This window comes from Bos mutus, chromosome 7 (assembly GCF_027580195.1).
Source record: "Bos mutus isolate GX-2022 chromosome 7, NWIPB_WYAK_1.1, whole genome shotgun sequence".
In the NCBI taxonomy this organism is placed as follows: Eukaryota; Metazoa; Chordata; class Mammalia; order Artiodactyla; family Bovidae; genus Bos; species Bos mutus.
In genome coordinates, this window is record NC_091623.1 from 10,164,958 (window position 1) to 10,182,658 (window position 17,701).

A 17,701-nucleotide genomic window follows, 5' to 3' on the forward strand; every position below is an offset into this window, starting at 1 on the left:
TGTGCGCGCGCTCGGGGGCCGGGGATTGGTTCGCACTCCCATTCAGGGGCTGCGCCGGCGGGCGGGAGGTGCGCGGCGTTCAGTGTGTCTGTGTGTGTTTGTGTCTGTGTGTGTGCGCGCGTGCGCGCGTGTGTGTGTGTGCGCGTGTCTGTGTGTCTGTACTGCGCGCGGGCGGGCGCGTGTGTGTGTGCGCGCGGGGGCTCTAGTGCAGGAGCCACTGGATGTGCGTGCGTGTGTTATGGGTTTGATTCCAGAGCAGGTTGCACATTGGTCCTGGGTGGCTCGCAGGCTCAGGTCGTGCTTGGGCGTCCTCCTCCTAATCGTTTCCGAAGTAGCAGCAGCAGCAGCAGCAGCACCAGCAGCAGCAGCCGCCGCGGCAGCATCGCAGCAGCTCAGCGGCACAGCCGGCAGAACTGTGCAGAAGCGAGCACCGTTTGGGGAGTCCGGGGGGCGGGTAAGAGGGAGGAGGGGAAAGCCTGTCTTGGTCTTTGGGATTATTTTTCCCCCTCTTTCCCTCTCTCTCTCTTTCTTGAGGGCGTTTGTTACCCCCTCGAAGTGAAGGAATTTTGCTCCAAAGCGAGCTGGGACCGAAGACTCTAGGCTAAGTTCTCTCTCTATATAGATGGTGTCAGGGAGCGAAGCTACTGACCGAGCCGCTGGTAAATGTTTTTTTCACTTCTTACTCTTTAATGCTTAAGGCTTTTCCCCCCTTTCTTTCTTCCGTGTTTCCTTTCTGTTGCTCCTCATTCTGCAATCGCTCCTGAATCAGCCTGCAGTTCCCTTCTCTCTCTCTCTCTCCTTGCGTTTGTGCAGTTTGCAACTTGTTTCGTGGTTTTCTATGTATTTTTCCCCCCTTCATCCTCAGATGAATGCTGGAACATTTAAATTCCGCACTTCGGGAGGTCATCATTAGTTGCATGAGTTTCAAGGGGGAGGGGAAATATTGGTAGAGCAGACTGTTATTTCCCTGCAGAAGGACTGCCGTTTTCTCTCTAATGTTCATCGCAATTATGGGGATTTTTTTTTTTTAGGATGCATTTTAACGTTGCATTGATGTTTATCGTTATCGTTCTTCAGGATTACAATGCATTTTGACTCAGTTTTGACAGCATGACAGATGCCAGTGATTCCAGAACTACTGTGTGGTACATGCTGGCTAAAATATTCAAAATTAGAGGCAGAATCATTTGCATTCCAAAAGGGAAATTCTTAAAAATGCTGTTTTGCCTCACATCGCTGCAGATTTGCAGGAGGCAGTTATAGACACCGCTACTCATGTTGCTTGCAAAGATAATAAACATATAAGTGCTTTAGTGTATCACATCCTGTCCTGGTCTCCAGTGATTGAGCTATTGCTGAATTTACTTAATAATAAATTTAGGGCTATGGAGAAGGAGAGAGATTGCTGGTATTGTTTTATGCAAAATTGCAAGACATGTACAGCAATTTCTAACCCCCAAACCACCCCTTTCTTAGATCTTACTTGAAGTGGCATCTTGTCAATTGGGGAGGGGGAGGGCAGTTTCTGCCATCCACATGGAAAAACATTATTTAAAATAGCCAGCATAATGCATGCAAATTGAACTCTTAACTCTTTTTTTTTTTTAATAGAACTGACTCTGTAACTCTTGCTTCCAGAATCTGTTTTAAATATTATTTAAAATTTAACATAGAACGGTTCTTTGATGTATTTGTATTTAAGTTCTTTGGAAGGTCCTTAGCAGTTAACCATTTTTCGTTTGTTTTGCTCTTTATCCCCCTAAGTTTTCAGTTGCAGTTTAATAGAAATGCTGAAGGGTCACTAAGTAAAGGCACATTAGCAGTTTCTAAAGAAATCAGTTTATAGTTGTGAAAATTTCTGCCAAGCTATGGGAAAAGAAGCTAAAATAATGGCAGCTGAAATGTAAGGAGGGAAGTAGGGGATAGAACCAATTGCAGTTCCACTATATGTGTTAGCATCCTGAGGAGCTCTGAACTCTAGACTTAGATGAGGATATCCAGTTCAGAGATACTCTGAAGCTCACACATTTGACAGAGGGAAAATACTGGTATTTAAAGAAGCCTGCTTTTGCCTTGTGGTTGCCACATCATAGACCAGCAATTACCTAAGTGCAGAGAGTATGTTTGCAATGATAGTGCTCAACTTTGTTTTCATGTAAACTTAGCTGATGTTGGGAGAACAGCATAAAACAGTTTAGGACTTGGAACAAAATGAACTGTAAATTAACTCAAGTCAGACCCTCTTTTTTATAGAAGAAAGCCTACTCCAAGACGCCATGCAAATTCACCTGTTTTGAGCTGCCTGTGTTGACAAAAGCTCTTTTGGAAATTGTGGACAGGGTTCCTTAGATCTAAAGCTTATTTCTTCTTTTGTAGTCTGCTAATGGTATAAGACATTTTACTTAGAATGCAATCTCAGCTTATTCCTGGGTCCCTTGAGGTGGCAATATTGCTATTTAAAATATTTTTATGGACCCTTGCCGTTTACCATTTTGATCAAGTTGGAGGGAAAAGCCCAACTTCCATTCATTAGGATCACAGTTGTCTTTGAAGCATTTATTTGCCTGGGTACCAAGGAAAAATGAATTTGTATAGTAAATTATGATCCTAAGAACCCAAGTCTTCTAAAGCATGGTTTTCTCATTCTAGGACCTAAACCAGAAAGCAATATACTCCATGCTAAGCAGCTGAATTGTTTCTCTGGCATATTCCACACACAGGGGCACAAGCAGATAACTGACCAGACTAAGGAGTCCTTTCACGTGGCCCATGAAGCAAGATTTCTAATTGTTATATAATACATTCAGTGCATGAATTTATTTATGAAGCAGCACAATTAGTTTTAGTTTCAGTATCTTCACTAGTTATGAAGACCAAGAGTACATTGATTTAAACAACAGACTCCTCCTTCCTGTTGCGGTTGGTTTTTACCCTTTCTAGTTTACTGGCAACTTTGAACAGGCTCAGAGAATTTGTGTTAAAATATTAAACATAGCTACATTTTGGGTGTATTGTCTGGTGAGAATACTATTCAATCAGCTAGGTTTTTAATTACTCTTACATGGTTCTGTGTGGTATAGTGTTTGTGGCTTGCTGGTGGTTTTCTTATTATTGTTATTGATGTTAAGGTTCCCATTAAATCTTAACTAAGCTCATTTTAACTTTCTGTGCCTGGGGTTGATCTCAGTTTAATGTATCAGAATAATACCATCCTCTTGCTAAGTTTGTTGGTACATTAGGTAGTTTACCTTCAATTGGTGTGTGTATTGAATTTCAGCATTTCCAAATGCATGGCATCTGACATTCTGGGGAGAAGGTAACTTTTTTGGGAAGAGAAGGCTGTGTAGAAAGAGCCTGTTGGTTAATGGAACTTGACAATATATTTGCCTGTATTTTTAAGGTGTCTATTTTCATTTTGATAAGAGTAGAGTTTTTTCTGCATGTGTAAAGTGTTTATTATGCTAGAGGTACTGAACGTTTCTTAAAAGTAATTACTGTTTGTTTGTTTGTTTTTTTTCATTGTGTGATTGAAAGGAACTCTGCACTGCTTGTGTGTTTTTGAGGAAAACCTGTATTGGTGAACTTTTCCATTGTTTTCTATTCTGTGTAGACTAATTTTGAGAAGTGATTTCTGGTGAAATATAGTCAAGGTCATTGCCAAGGCCCTTTTATCTCTCTCCACTTAAGAACTCAAACTGCGAGTCAAGTTTAAAGAGACAAAACTTATATCAGACTACTACCTCAAGTGGGACTATGTAAAAAGCATATGCTTTTGTCTCTCATCACTTTGTGTGAAGCAACAGTTTTGTTCTTTGACTTACTGGTTTCTAGGAGCCCTGATGGACTCACAAAGAGAAACCTTCCATTCTATACTCATAGTGCATACAACAGAGTCTCAGTCTTCAGGGAAGATTGTAAGAATATATATATATATTTTGGGGGCGGGGGGAATGGCTATCTTTTCATATGCTCTTAATGGAAAGAGGAATGTAACAATATTTCATAAAATGTAAGATCTAGTTAGATAATACCCCCCTTAAAATTTTGTGAAATCAACAGTAGTTTTATGAGTCGTGTACAGTGAGAGCAAATAGTAGCCTTGTCAAAGTATTTCCTTATACTCCTCCTTTCACTTTTTTTTTGTTAAAGGAATATTCACAATATTCAGAATTTTGTACTACCAGTAAATTTTATATATATATATATATACACATAACATATGTATGTATATAGTTTTCTCTACCTAACAAAGAAAAACCACTACTTAACGTATTGTTTTACCTCTGCTGCAAGTATCCTGTTCATATTTCTGAAAGATTTTTATGAAGTTGAAGAGGTATAAAATCTTTTCCCCAAAATTCATATTACTTACTGCCCACAGTCTGCTTGGTATATTTCACTCTCCAGTGTGATTTTGAACTTGAAGCATTGCAGCCTTTTCTTACGAATTCCTCGTGGCAAAAAATGAAGTACCTTGAGAAATAGTTTGCTAATAAAGTTCTCTCGTTTTTGCTGAAAGGATTAAATTGGTCCCCCTCTCCTAAGTAGAGCATTACAGTACCAACCTTTTAGACAAAAAGGATTATCAGAAAAATGGTATGGTTGTGTGCTTTTCAGCAATAGTGTGAGTAAAGCGAGAGCAGGTGTTTTAACTCTTTTCATGTAAATTTAGTGAATAGAAATTGACACTAAATAATACAGCTAATATGTTAAAATAAAATCTAGGTTCCCCAGCAAAGATTTCCCCCTATCCTGGATAATATGACTTGATCTTTGACTCTGATGGAACGATTGAGTGTGTTCCTCATCTCAGCGCCAGCATATGGGTGGCGGGTAGCAAATATCCTGCATCTGTCTTGGAAAGTGAGTGCGAGGTTTGGGAGGAAAGAGATGGTTTCTTTAAAAGTTTAGAGTTCTTATGCTTTGACTGCAGTTCTTTCAGAGAAGGCTCTCCTTTCCTTGATACTTGTTTAGATCACCTATTAAGATGCCCCATTATTTCTTCTGTCCCTAATTTGATTCTGCCACAGGTTTTTCTAACATAAACATGATGCTAGACTTCTTAGCTTAGTTGTTCCTACCTTTGCCTTACTTTGTGATTTCTGGAATATGATGCAGATCTATAAAAATTTAGGACCCATTCTTCTAAAAGACAGTCTATTTAATTGTCCTCATGATGAAATTATTTAGGTGTAGAGGCTTAAGCCCGGTAAAAAAATATTAGGAATTTTGTATGATCATTTCTATTAATATGACCATGGTAAAGTAATTATTTTATAATATATAAAAGTGAGTTGTGGGCCTTGTAAAATAAAAAAAAAATCATTAATGAATTTGCTCCAAAAGAAGAAGTCATTTTTCTTTGTTTAGTTTCCCCAGCTCTTAATTTAAATATTAGGAGGCAAAAACTAAAGTTGGAGAATATAATTCACTTGGTGAAGATAAAATTGATGCTAACCATAATATACTGATTTAAAATCTTTCAAGAGGACAATTCTCTGGAGGATTCTCTTGGGGAAAAGGCTTATGTTTAAATGTCATTTTTATTATTGCTTAGGATTTTACTGATACTCAATGTTTTGACATTTCTCCTCCTTTAATTAGAGGAATAAGACTATCTGTGGAAAAAGAAATACATCATTAAATAGAAATGATTTTGGCAAAGGTTAAAAAAATCCCATACTGTTAAAAAAAAAATCACAAAATTGTATAAGCTACTTGCTGTATTCATAACAGGTTTTTTTTTTTGTGCCATTTCAAAATTTCATTTTGAATGTTAGAAATAGTCAAGTTAGATTCTTAGATTATTTCTAAGAATGAAATTGAACTATTAAAGAAGATAGCTGTGTCCACATTTATGGTTAATTCAAACAGTAAATATCTACATAGCTAAAATCACAGTTATTATTAGAGAACTTATTGCAACAGACTTTGTGATCTTAACTGTGGTATTTTTTCTAAACCATTTCAAATGTAAGAGTATATGGTTGTGTGCAACACATTTCAGTAGATACTGCCTATTTCCTAGAAAGAATATAGGCCAATTAAAGCTGCATGAAAGTATATTTCAATCTTCCAGTTTTTGTTTTTTTTTTAATTGCTTCAAAAAGCAGGTTTTAAATTCCCAAGACAGGCCAGGTACCATGTTCTGCTAAAAGCCAGATATGATGGTTAAGAGTAATTTGATGCCAAAGTGATGTCTAAGAAAGTAAATGGGAATAGAAGTGGATGTTTCTTTTTTAAATACAAGATAAAGCTTTGCTCTTTGTGTCACTTGAGATTATATTAGAAAAATGATTTAATTTTATTTTATTTTAGGATTTGCTCAGACTGTAATTATATACAAATATCTTCTCATTCTCTGCCTTCTATATATTCCCAGCTCATGTCTATTCATGTAGTCTGATGTGATATGACCCCTAGGATTGGAGACTTCAGTCAAAGTTTGGTGGTACCTACATGGATTTAATGGAGGCATGAGGGCAAGGTAGTGAGACTTTGTGGGAAAACCAAAGGAAAATGTATTCTATAGTTGGCCACCATCTCCTTATGATAATAATCCTGCCACCCATTTTATTTTTAGCCTCACCTCAAGTTCTGGAGAAGATGCAAAGTGCTTTTCTAACCTTAAGAATAATAATATAATTATTGCACAAATATTTCACAGTGGTTAGGGCTCTGCAATTTGTGTGACCTAGCATCTATTTTTTCTCCTCTCTAATCCTGTTTACATATCCTCACACATAATCAGACTCAGTCAGATGAAACCAATTACTAAGGGGAAAAAATCAAATTTATTTATTATATTTATTGGATGTGTCTGTTGCTTAATTATCCATTGGCGCATTTACATGTGGCCATGAAGAGGGCCACGGATGACTGTGGAAAAATGATCAATCATTACTTCTTACAGTCCAGAGGAGGTGCCAAGAAAACAAAAAAAAAAAAAAGAAACCAAAAAACCCACAACCGTACCCTTTCACACTGCTATCTATGTGGGAGACCTGAAAACTGAGAAACAAACGTCACCCCAAACAATGAGTTGGAAAATGAACTCAAATTTATCCTACGAAGCAGGTGACCAAACCCACCTCTTGGCTGTAAGTTGAACTGTGGGATGAGCCAGGGGTGGGGGCTGGGGCACTGGGATGGGATGGGGTATAGTAGGTGGCTACCATAAGGGGACCTGCATGATGATGTTGGCAAAGCGATTGACCACTACATGTAACTGCAGTGAGCTGCAGTGAATTAAAATAGATTTTGTTTTTGACCTTTGATGGTAAAGACATACACAGACTTTTTATTTTTTGTTTCATGTGTTTTTGTTAAAAAGTTCCTTACCGCAATCAAAAATGTTTTCTTCTCTTTTTTACCTACCCCACCCCCCTTCCCAGATTAATGGGATCAATTTTAAGCATGGCTTATTTCTTATTTTTTCCCCACTTGCTCTCATCAAACATTTTTGGAAATTTATCAGTATGGAAGTTGTTCTTCAAAATAGACCGTAACTGAAATAACAACCATTTCAAGTAAATGTAACAAGGCTAAATTAAAACAGAAGCATCATCCTGTGTATATGATCCTTTCCAGAAACCACTAAATTATCCGTTCTATTCACATCCTTAACATAGAACATGCATATGAACTTCAGGGAGAAAAGCAAACCGCTTTTGAACTTGAGGTGTTTGAAGACTGTCTTGAAGGAAGCACTGAAGTGTGATTTTAAGAATTGTGGCACACTCTCAATGCATCCTTTAGAGAAGACTATGAGCAGCTTATGATTTATTGCTAATTTCTGTTTATTTGGAGATGCTGCTGTTGAAGAAACTGTAAGCTTTGTAGATGATGCTTTTGTTACATTTGGCTGCAGAGAAATTCAAATGGCAACATGAGTCTTGAGAATTGAGAGGGAAAGGTGATTTTATACCTGTTGACCTCACAAGAATATATGAGTGATGAGGTAAATTTTACATTTACTCTAATCTGTATTTTAAAAGTTATTCTGCGGAAAAGGTTATTACAGAAAGAAAAAAAGTTGCTCTCAGCTGAATTCAGTGAAGAAGCCAAAGAGTAAATAGATAAAGAGCCTGAACTCTCCTTCCTACAACAGTGATTTTTCACTAAGGACTCTCTAGGTATATAAGGGGCACAGGCTCTTTTTATATGATTTGTGTATGTTCCCATGGACTGTGAAGTCTATTTCTGGGCAATTTTCAAGTTAAAATTGTTTTACGGCTACCCTGAAGGTTGTCATTTCTTGTTTTTTTTTTTTTTCCTCTTGTCAGTCAATTCATAAGTGTTTATTAAGCCCCCATGGGGTATACACAGAATCATATACTATTTGGGTGTGTATATGTGTGTATGATTGGTTGCTGGTCTAGAAGCTTACAGTCTTTAGGCAAAAGTGTGTGTGTGTGTGTGTGTGTGCATATACACATGTATAATATAATGTTTTAATTACAGAAGTTAGAAGTAGTTTTGTTTTGTTTTTAATAGCTTTGTCCTAGATCTCCAAGTGCAGTTATTCTGAGAAAAGCATAGCTTTGAGCCAGATCAGGGATATAACTTCTCAGCTTGCTTGCTTTCTTTTAAATTCAGATACAGCAGACATGTTTAAGAATAAAGCCAGAGGGCTAGTATTAAACTAGGGATTCTTGCCAGGTTAACATCTAGGTTTCAAAGTAAGGGCAGATAACTCATGCAGGTCATTTTTAGGACATGCCTATTACCTGTGTCAATTCAATCAGTGAGCGGATGAATGGTTCCATGGCTCAGAGCTGTCAATTTACATTTTTTATGACCAATGAATCAATTTATGATTTACTTTTTTTTTTTTTCGGAGGGTTTTGAAAATTGATAGGAATTGGGACAGTAAGAAAATTTCCAAGTGTTCCCATGGTTGAAAACTGTTCTAAAGGAATATTTTCCCAGTTGTACTTGAAAACATATGGCGAATATGTAGGTTTAGGGATTTACTTTTCAAAACTTATTCACTTTCTTAAATTTATCTCTTATCAGTCATTTGTCGGAATGGTAATATTCTTGAAAAGTGCTTGGTGAATAGCTCTGAAAGTGGATGGAGAAGTGCACAGAGCACTGGCCCTTTCCACAGCCCCAGGTAATGGCTTGCTGGGCTTCCGGCAGTCAGCTTTGACTTTTGATAGCAATGGTCAGGCTCTGATTTAATGCTCCTTTTTTTTTTTTTGCCGTGAGTTTTCAAGATGTACGTATCTCATTTCCAACAAATCATAGCCAGAACATCAAATTTCTTTTCCATCTTCTGTTCCTGGTGGATCTGAATCAGAGAAGCAATGGCTGAGAAAAGTTGGAAGGGATCTTCATTTGAACTTTGACTCCTGGCTCTTTTCCTGTTGGATCCATGAATTTCTGAGAATTTCTGAGATCATTTCTAATTTGTTGTAGGAGTCCTTCTGGACAGAAAGTTCCCTAGTCTTTGTGATAAGAATATGTTCTTTACAGCTTGCAGTATTGCAGGCTCTCTTCATTCATTTCCGAACAGTTTCTAATAAACTGAATAAAAGTGCACAGAATAAAAGTGCAATTTGATTTATTATTTTCAATTGTAGGGTTGGGTTTGTTCTTCCTTGTAAGTTAGAGACTAATTCTGGCAAACATAAACAGAAAGGGAATGTATTGGAAGATATCAGGGAGCACGGAGTCCCCAGGAAATATGTGGAAACAGACACTTGTGCTCCTGCCACTGAACACTGGGTTTCCAGCTGCAGCCTTCCACATCCCCGACACTGGACTCTGCCATTGCCATTAGTATCAGCTAGCACTGCAGCCCTGGATAGGTGACTGTATCAGGCCTGGAAGGAACTACTGTCCTTTCAGTAGTGGGGATCCCTGGCTCGTGACTCAAAGTTCTAATCTGGTTCGTCCAGTTGGCTGCATTTTGATCAAGTGTCACATCCCTATAACTAGAAAGTCTGATAAATCAATAGTCTGGCCCTTTCATATTCTATCATGAGGCAAAAAGACTTAGAGCAAGATATAAGTGGTGGAATTCCCTGAAAATAAAAGGGGAGAGGCAATCAATAAAACGTAAATAAAAATTCCCCAGCAAATATTCACAATAAGGGACCTGCAGGACCTTAGGGGATGAACTTGAAAGGCAAATAGCGGTGAGAACTTCTGTCTTGCTTAAAATGGATTGGAGGACATTCCTGTTGTAAATGTATTAAGCAAAATGCTTTTGATCTTAGCACACACCAGCCTCAAATATGTTCATCATGAAGAATTCGTTTTTGTTACCACCAAGAGCCGTATTGAATCATGATGCATTTGAATTCTGCTCATGTTAAAATTAAAGATAATCTACTTAGATTGGGCTGAAGTTTGCCTGTGTGTAAATATATAAGGTTGATAAATGGTATGAAAAAAGGTGAAGATTTGCTTAAATTACTGTAAAGAAGACATCTGGATGGTTGAATAATTGCCTGCAAGGAAATTAGTAGGAATTTGGGATAAAAGATCAGACCAGCTCTGTACTTATAAATTGCTAATAAGAGTAATTGTGGTACTTGAAAGAAACAAAATTGCATCTCTTTTTTCCCATGACTTAGACTGTCTGAGGTCCAAACACATCTTCCTCACTAAATTATTAGCAAACAGAGTGAGATGTAGGACCCACACAAGTAATCCATGTTTCTAGTAAAACTTTTGCATCAGAAGGCTCAGTCTTTTATTCTTCAATTCCAAGTTAATATATTTATCCTTCTATCACTGTCTCCTAAGGATTTTGAGAATTAATTAGAAACAAAATCTCTTTCAGTCCTTGAATGTTACAATTCTTTGCTGAAAAACCATAAGATATTGAAATGTTATTAATAACGGCAAAGGTTCATCCCATAAAATAATCCGACTGGCTGAATTCTCACATGGTTGTTATTTTCTAATATAAATTACTGAAGGAGTAGACAAGTTAAATATTGAATATTGTCTCATTTAATGCAGCTGTATGAAATATTAATGGTACTGATTCTCCAGTTTGGGGAATAGGGAAAGTTTTTTGTTTTGTTTTGTTTACTAATAGCATTGACTGGTAGCATAATACATTTTACAAAATAGTATTGAAGATATTTAAATGAAGGTGAAGCAGGGAATAAGTGGCCTCTGAAGTAATAGATTTCACTGAAGTGATAGATTTCAGTCGTCACAAAAATTTCTTTACTCTTTGTATTAATTTTCTCTCTATCTGAGCATTTTGGATGGCCTTGAGAATTTGCTAAAAGAACAAGTTTCATCAATTAGGCCCTTGAAGAGGAGTGCCGTTGATGTTGTTTCATTGGCATGAAGTGTAAAAATCTGAAAATTGGATTGGGCTTTGAAGGAATGGTGGCCATGTTGAATGTGACAGTTGAAATGGGATTGTTCATGAAAATTAAAAAAAAAAAAAAGGCAAAAGAAAATAAAAAGGAAAGAATGCAAGCGAGAAAGAGAACCATTGACCAAATAGTACAATTGATGAAACTTAGGTCTACGTAGAATTTACTATTTAATGAACATAGCAAAAACTTTTAAAATTTTTTATTGTCCAATTTTAAATAATCCCATTTTGAATTTTCTTCATGTTCTTGTGCCTGTGCACTTATATCTCAAATTAGGAAAATACAACCCAATGACAAACAGGGTGACGATTATTGAAATATTTTGTCATGAATCTAGAATAAGAACATAAAGCAGTGCATCAAATTGGTTTAAATCGGTTGTGTTTTTTGTTTTTTCTTCCTCCAGAGGGGAACTTTATGTTTTGTGAGATGATTTTATTTGAAATTGCAGTTATCCTTGTTTCAGACCTAGTAATTTAACAGTTGAAGAAGCTCCCTTTTTTGTTCTGTGTAGTTAATGTATGTGGTGTGGGTGAATACATTTTATTTTAAAAAAGTGTTTTGGGGTAGCATTCTTTTCCGCACAAACTTATTCCTTGATAAAGGAGCTGGCTGCAATTTGCAGAAATGACTGTTTCTTTTTCTTTAGTTGTTGGATAATTGCTCTTTGTATACACTGTGGAAATGTGCATATAGACCAGTGACAAAGCGTAGCAGATGCACTTGCAATTATCTTGAATTTAAGTAAATTTCGCATCTGATACACACAAAGCAAAGGCTTTGTCCAAGCAGGCTCCCATACTGGCATGTGGATTGCTGTGAATACAATGAGTAGATTTTTAATGGAAAACAAATGGGACTATTAGTAAGTCTTGTCTTTTACTTGAAAAGACACCCCACTTTAGGCATGGCCTACAACTTATTCATATTCATAGTTGGTGCAGTTTTAAATATGACCTTTGAAACTGAACAAAAATTTTAAATGCTTCAAACAAAATATGTCATGATGTTTTTATTGGAATCACATTCAGTGGGTTTTTGAGGAAATAAATATTTGTTTCATATCTCAGCGTTACATTTTTCTAACTGCTAAGGAGAGCATTCACTTATTAAGACACTAAAAATGTGAAAGGGGATTTCATATTATAAATAAATCATGCCATAGATAAAAGATAATTACAATGTTACTTTAACAACCTCAATTCACAAGGGGACCCATAAGAAGGAATACATAATGGGTCCAAATTCTACTTCTTATTGTAAACAAAAGAAATCTAGCCAGAGGAATAGTTTTCTGCAAAAGCCTCTTTTCCTAGTTTTGTTTGAGATTAATCCTTTCCACTGTGTATTTTTTGTTGTTGTCAGACTTACGTAAGTGAGATATTTGAAGGCTTAATCTTTTGCTCCGTAGTTATTCTTAGAAAATATGAAACGTATGGAGCTTCTTGGATTCTCTTAAATGCCTTTAGGTCTTTGGAGGGGTGGTTAAATTATTTCTACTTTTAATGTGAGAGTTCCAAATAATTGGTCCGGTTGACTTATTTTTCATAGTTTGAAGGTGCTCCGTGCTATTCCAGCCTTTGAAAGAAGCAAATTTCAAAAGTAACTCAGACAACATAAAGGAGGGCCTATCTTGCCCATTTTCTGCTTTATTCTCAATCTAAAATGGAATCTAATAATAACTGGAGATCTTTTCTAATTCTTTTAAGAATCAGAAGCCTCTAGGGGGTCTAAGGATTGAGTAATTATTTGAAAAAAAAAAAGTGGATAAAGTGGATTTGAGAAGAAATTTTTAAGAAGCAAGGGAGAGCCTGACAGAAGTATTTTGGGGTCTGAATTAGAGTAAGACAGATGTGCTGTTGCTGGAATATCATGCCTACAAAACATGCCTCCACCTCAACTACTTTTCCAAAAACAAAACTTCTTCAACTAAGTTCTTTTTCTAGAATTGCCGAAATGACAGAGCTTACTCAGTTATGCATTGCCAAATAATTCTCTGTGTTCCCCAGTCTCTCCGGTGCTGGTCATGACCTTCCTCCTCCCCCGGTCCCCCCTTTTCCCCTACCCCCCCACCCCTCCCCCACCCCCGGCTTACTTTTCTGGAAGGATCACAGGCTGTCTTTAGGCTTGGAGAGAAACCAGGTGCTTTCCTTGATATTTAAGCAACTTGCTATTTTGAAATTCCCTTAGAAAACTGTGGGCATTTTTATTCTGTGTCTTGAAGTCTCTCTTTCCCTCTCTGAAGGAGAAGCTGCTTATATAATACCCAGAAGCAGACCCCTGGGAACCGCTGAGCTATTTTATGGATATTTTGCAGAAAAAGAAAAGCAAGTGTTCCTCTGTCGTGTGCGCCCTCCCACGGGGGTCTCAATTTGAGATATTTGCACAATAGCAGATTCTCAGAAGGATAAATATATACAAATCCGTCTTTCAAATTGAGTGGGATCAGTGGGAAGCAGCACCTAGGAGGGTGAGAGCCTACTAATAGCACAGAGTGAAAGAGATTCTCAAGCGGTTCTAGAGACAGAACACAACTGTCTACAGAGCTTGCCAGAGAGACAGATGCTGCGCGTGGAAGACAGTTTTCCTCAGTTAGATATTTTGTTCTTGTCGATGGCCAGCCATGACTCAGGGGGGAAACCGGAGAGAGAGAGAGAGAAGAGAAGAGTAAATTAATCATTTTATTAATCCTTATTAGGAATTCAGTCATGTAATTAAATGTCAACCTGGTGAACTTTCCATGATACCAGAAGAGTGGCAAAGCCAGTTGCAGGGTTTGAAAGTTACTCCAGGTGATAAAGAAGCCTAATTTAAGCTGCAGATGACATGACTGACATGATTTCAGATGTATATCTGGAGAAAATAGTAGTGTAGGGATCATCGAATAATCTAGACTCAAAGCATGCTTCTGAAGGATTGAAAGGACTTGAATCATTTTCTCTGAGAGATGATAGGTTTGTTCTCTGTTCCCTCTTTCTGTATCTGTGGGTGTTTATGAAAATAAGTGTGTATATGAAAGATAATCTTTTCTTCACTGTGCTTCTTTTTCTTTCTCTCTGTATGTGTTTTATATGCACATGTGTTTGCATCCTGAAATATCAGCTTTCATCCACATTTATCATGCACTTCCAGATCTCCTGACCCTGTAGCACATGCAGTTGATTACATAAAAGCAGAATATGTGCTGTCTTAAAGATGGTGAAATTCATTTTTTTGAAACTTTTGCCTGTAAAGTTAGATTGTAAGTTTCCTTCAAGTTTCTCGAAAGAGGGTACTATGATAGGTAATAGTCTTAGCTTCCTCTCTCTCTCTCTTTCTTTTTAAAGATTCCTCATTTCTTTTGAAAATAAACAAAAGAAGAGTTTTGTATAGTTTCTCAGATTCTCATCTGTTTGGGGTTGAGGACTTCAGGGTCCCTTGAAGCCAAGTTTATGTCATGGATCTATCTTGTAACTGGAAGCAGTTATGTGTTTGAATGCCTGATGGCAGCCCCTATGCCAAACATCTCATCTATCATTTTTCCGATGGAGTCTCAGAAGTTACCATTTTCTGATCTGCGTGTCCTTCATGAGTTGGAATGGCAGTTAGCCAAAAGGTCTGTGTTTAGCGGAAAAGCAAACTTTTATGTTCCCCCTCAATCGGTTATTTGGAGGGTACTCGAGGTACTGAAAATCACAGATGTGGAGCCAATTTAGAAAGAGTAATCCACGACTGAGCTGAGGAAGATGTAGCCTGCCTTCTTGAGCCACTGTGCTTGTCTGACCAATATGGAACCGTCTAAGATGAGGCTCTTCACTTGAGGTTTCCGTGCCTTCCGTGCACCTCATGTCAAATCAAACACTGGCAGATGAGCCTGTCAGTCTGTAGCACTCTCTGGAGAACTTTGGATCTTGAAAACCCTTGGTCAGCTTGAACCTTGAGTAAAGGTGGTTGCATTTCTTCTGAGGTTTATCAAAATAATGATGGCAGGTCTCATTTAACTGTTTCAGATTCTTACTTTTGAATGCACAAAAGAGATGACAGATCTTGTCCACATGCCTAAGTTGCTACCTTTTGCATTGCCTTGGGCATTGTATATGCTTGATAAATATTTGTTGAGTGAAAGCATCATGGATTTCTTTTCCTTTGGGAGCATGGACAGAATCTACCATGTGATTTTAATTTTTTTAGAACCATGAGTAGCTGCATGAGTTCTGTTGGTTTGGTGAATATAAATGTATTGGAATTACATTATTCATGTTCTATTCTTTTATAAATAGGAAAATTGTCGTAAATAAGACTGAAGGACAGATGCTGGTACTGAACAATAAATGTGGCAAAATTAGAATTATTAGAGTCCTGAACTAGGTGTCCATCAAATGTTTAGTATGACTGAACATATTTTAAATAACTATTTTTACTTTTTACCCTTTGCATTATTTAAAAGATGCTTTAGGAGTGATTATATATAAATGATAAAAGCAGTAATCTTTTTGGTATGAAAAATACATCATTATCACTTTCCATGTACAAAGAGAAGCCAAGTATTTAGTGTCTTATTGGAAGCTGGGAAAATTAGTTTAAAGTAGGAGTCAGCAAACTATAACCTGTGGACCAAATTTAGCCTAATACCTGTTTTATATGCCTGTCAATGAAAAAAACTAATCAACAGTCAATCTAAGAAAGAAATGGAAAATTTTTATTCAAGCCAAACTGAGGATTATAACCTGGGGGACAATCTCTCAGAGAACTCTGAGAACTTTTTCAAACAGGAAAAGAGGGAGGTCAGTATATATGTGATTTTGGCGATGGGTGTACTTGCAATTAAGTACACATCTCAGTAGAAGGTTGCTGTTAGCCACAGGGAAGAGATATCTTAGTAATTGGTTTTAGTGCTTTTTTAAGTATGGGAAAACGCAAGCATTTAGGTCCATAAAAAAAATTTCTCCGGAAACTTATCTATCTGAGGGCCTGTTTGCCAGTTTTCCCAGACCCAGAACATAGAGTACTTTATCCTGATCCTCACCCTTAATTCCTTTCAGAGTGTGTTGTAGGTCAACAACTATTAGCAATGGCTAATGACTTGATTCTGGTAGAAATGGATAGCGAACAGTGTTCTTTATTTTATAAGCCTTGCTGTTTTGGTCTTAATTTCGACCGAGGTTTGGGAGGCATTTCATGACTAATTTATTCCAGGGCACCAAGAATGCTCATTCCCAGATCAGTCAAGGATTTCACTGATAGGCCACTCAGTGTTCTATTCTTGTACTAGGCCTTGTTAGCAGTAACCCAGAGTCTCCAGACTGCCTGTCTTATTGGTCTGTTTTGGTCTAGAAAAATGGTTTCCTCTTTTTGCTTCTTCCCATATCTAGAGTTACACTGTCACAATAATTGATCTCATAGAGCTATGTCTAAGGCTTAGTTGGTAATGCAAGAAACAATAACCTTGTAAAATAGGCAGAATGCAAGTTAAATAGCTAGTACTATTTAAAAAATCATAAGTAAGTATTTAAGTAAAGAACCTTTCTTAGGTATAGTCCAGTATCTCCCCAATTCATCTGACCAGTCTGTCCTGTCCTGCACCAATCACTGTCTTTAAGGAAAGAGATATATTGGCATTGTACATAAAGTTCACCGAAGATGTGCTGAATGTATGAGGCAAGTGGTGTGTCATCATGATACTTTCTAGAATCAAGAAAGTAATCAGTTCAGTTCAGTTCAGTCGCTCAGTCGTGTCCGACTTTTTGCGACCCCATGAATTGCAGCACGCCAGGCCTCCCTGTCCATCACCAACTCCCAGAGTTCACCCAGACTCACGTCCATCGAGTCAGTGATCCCATCCAGCCATCTCATCCTCTGTCGTCCCCTTCTCCTCCTGCCCTCAATCCCTCCAAGCATCAGAGTCTTTTCCAATGAGTCAACTCTTCACATGAGGTGGCCAAAGTACTGGAGTTTCAGCTTTAGCATCATTCCTTCCAAAGAAATCCCAGGGCTGATCTCCTTTAGAATGGACTGGTTGGATCTCCTTGCAGTCCAAGGGACTCTCAAGAGTCTTCTCCAACACCACAGTTTTTTTTTGTAAAAAGTTATGTTGCTAATTCCAGAAGGAGAAAAATTGATATTTAAAGTTGAGCAGATATTTATGCCATTGGAGATGCCTGGTTAGCATATAATACAGATGCACAAAGTACATTAGAGGGCCCAGGGGAGGCCAAAGGGAGGACAGAGAAAACATTTTAGGTTGAAATTTTTCTTGTCTTGCCTTAAAATGTGAAGTTTTGTTTCATTATGCCCATAAACCAAGAATATTTTTCTATTTTCAAATGGTCAGGGGAAAAAAACATCAAAAGAAGGGTAATATTTCATGACAC

The 17,701-nt window shown here is 37.5% G+C and overlaps 1 protein-coding gene across 2 annotated transcripts in view; it reads left to right on the forward strand.

Annotated features, from left to right (window-relative positions):
- The first annotated feature begins 423 nt into the window (after positions 1 to 423).
- LOC138988472 (teneurin-2-like) overlaps positions 424 to 17,701 on the forward strand; it is a 427,877-nt gene continuing 410,599 nt past the window's right edge. For both annotated transcript variants that reach the window (XM_070373049.1, XM_070373050.1), the window contains exon 1: positions 424 to 659. The gene's annotated coding sequence lies outside the window, so the exon portion shown is untranslated. The remainder of the gene's footprint in view (positions 660 to 17,701) is intronic.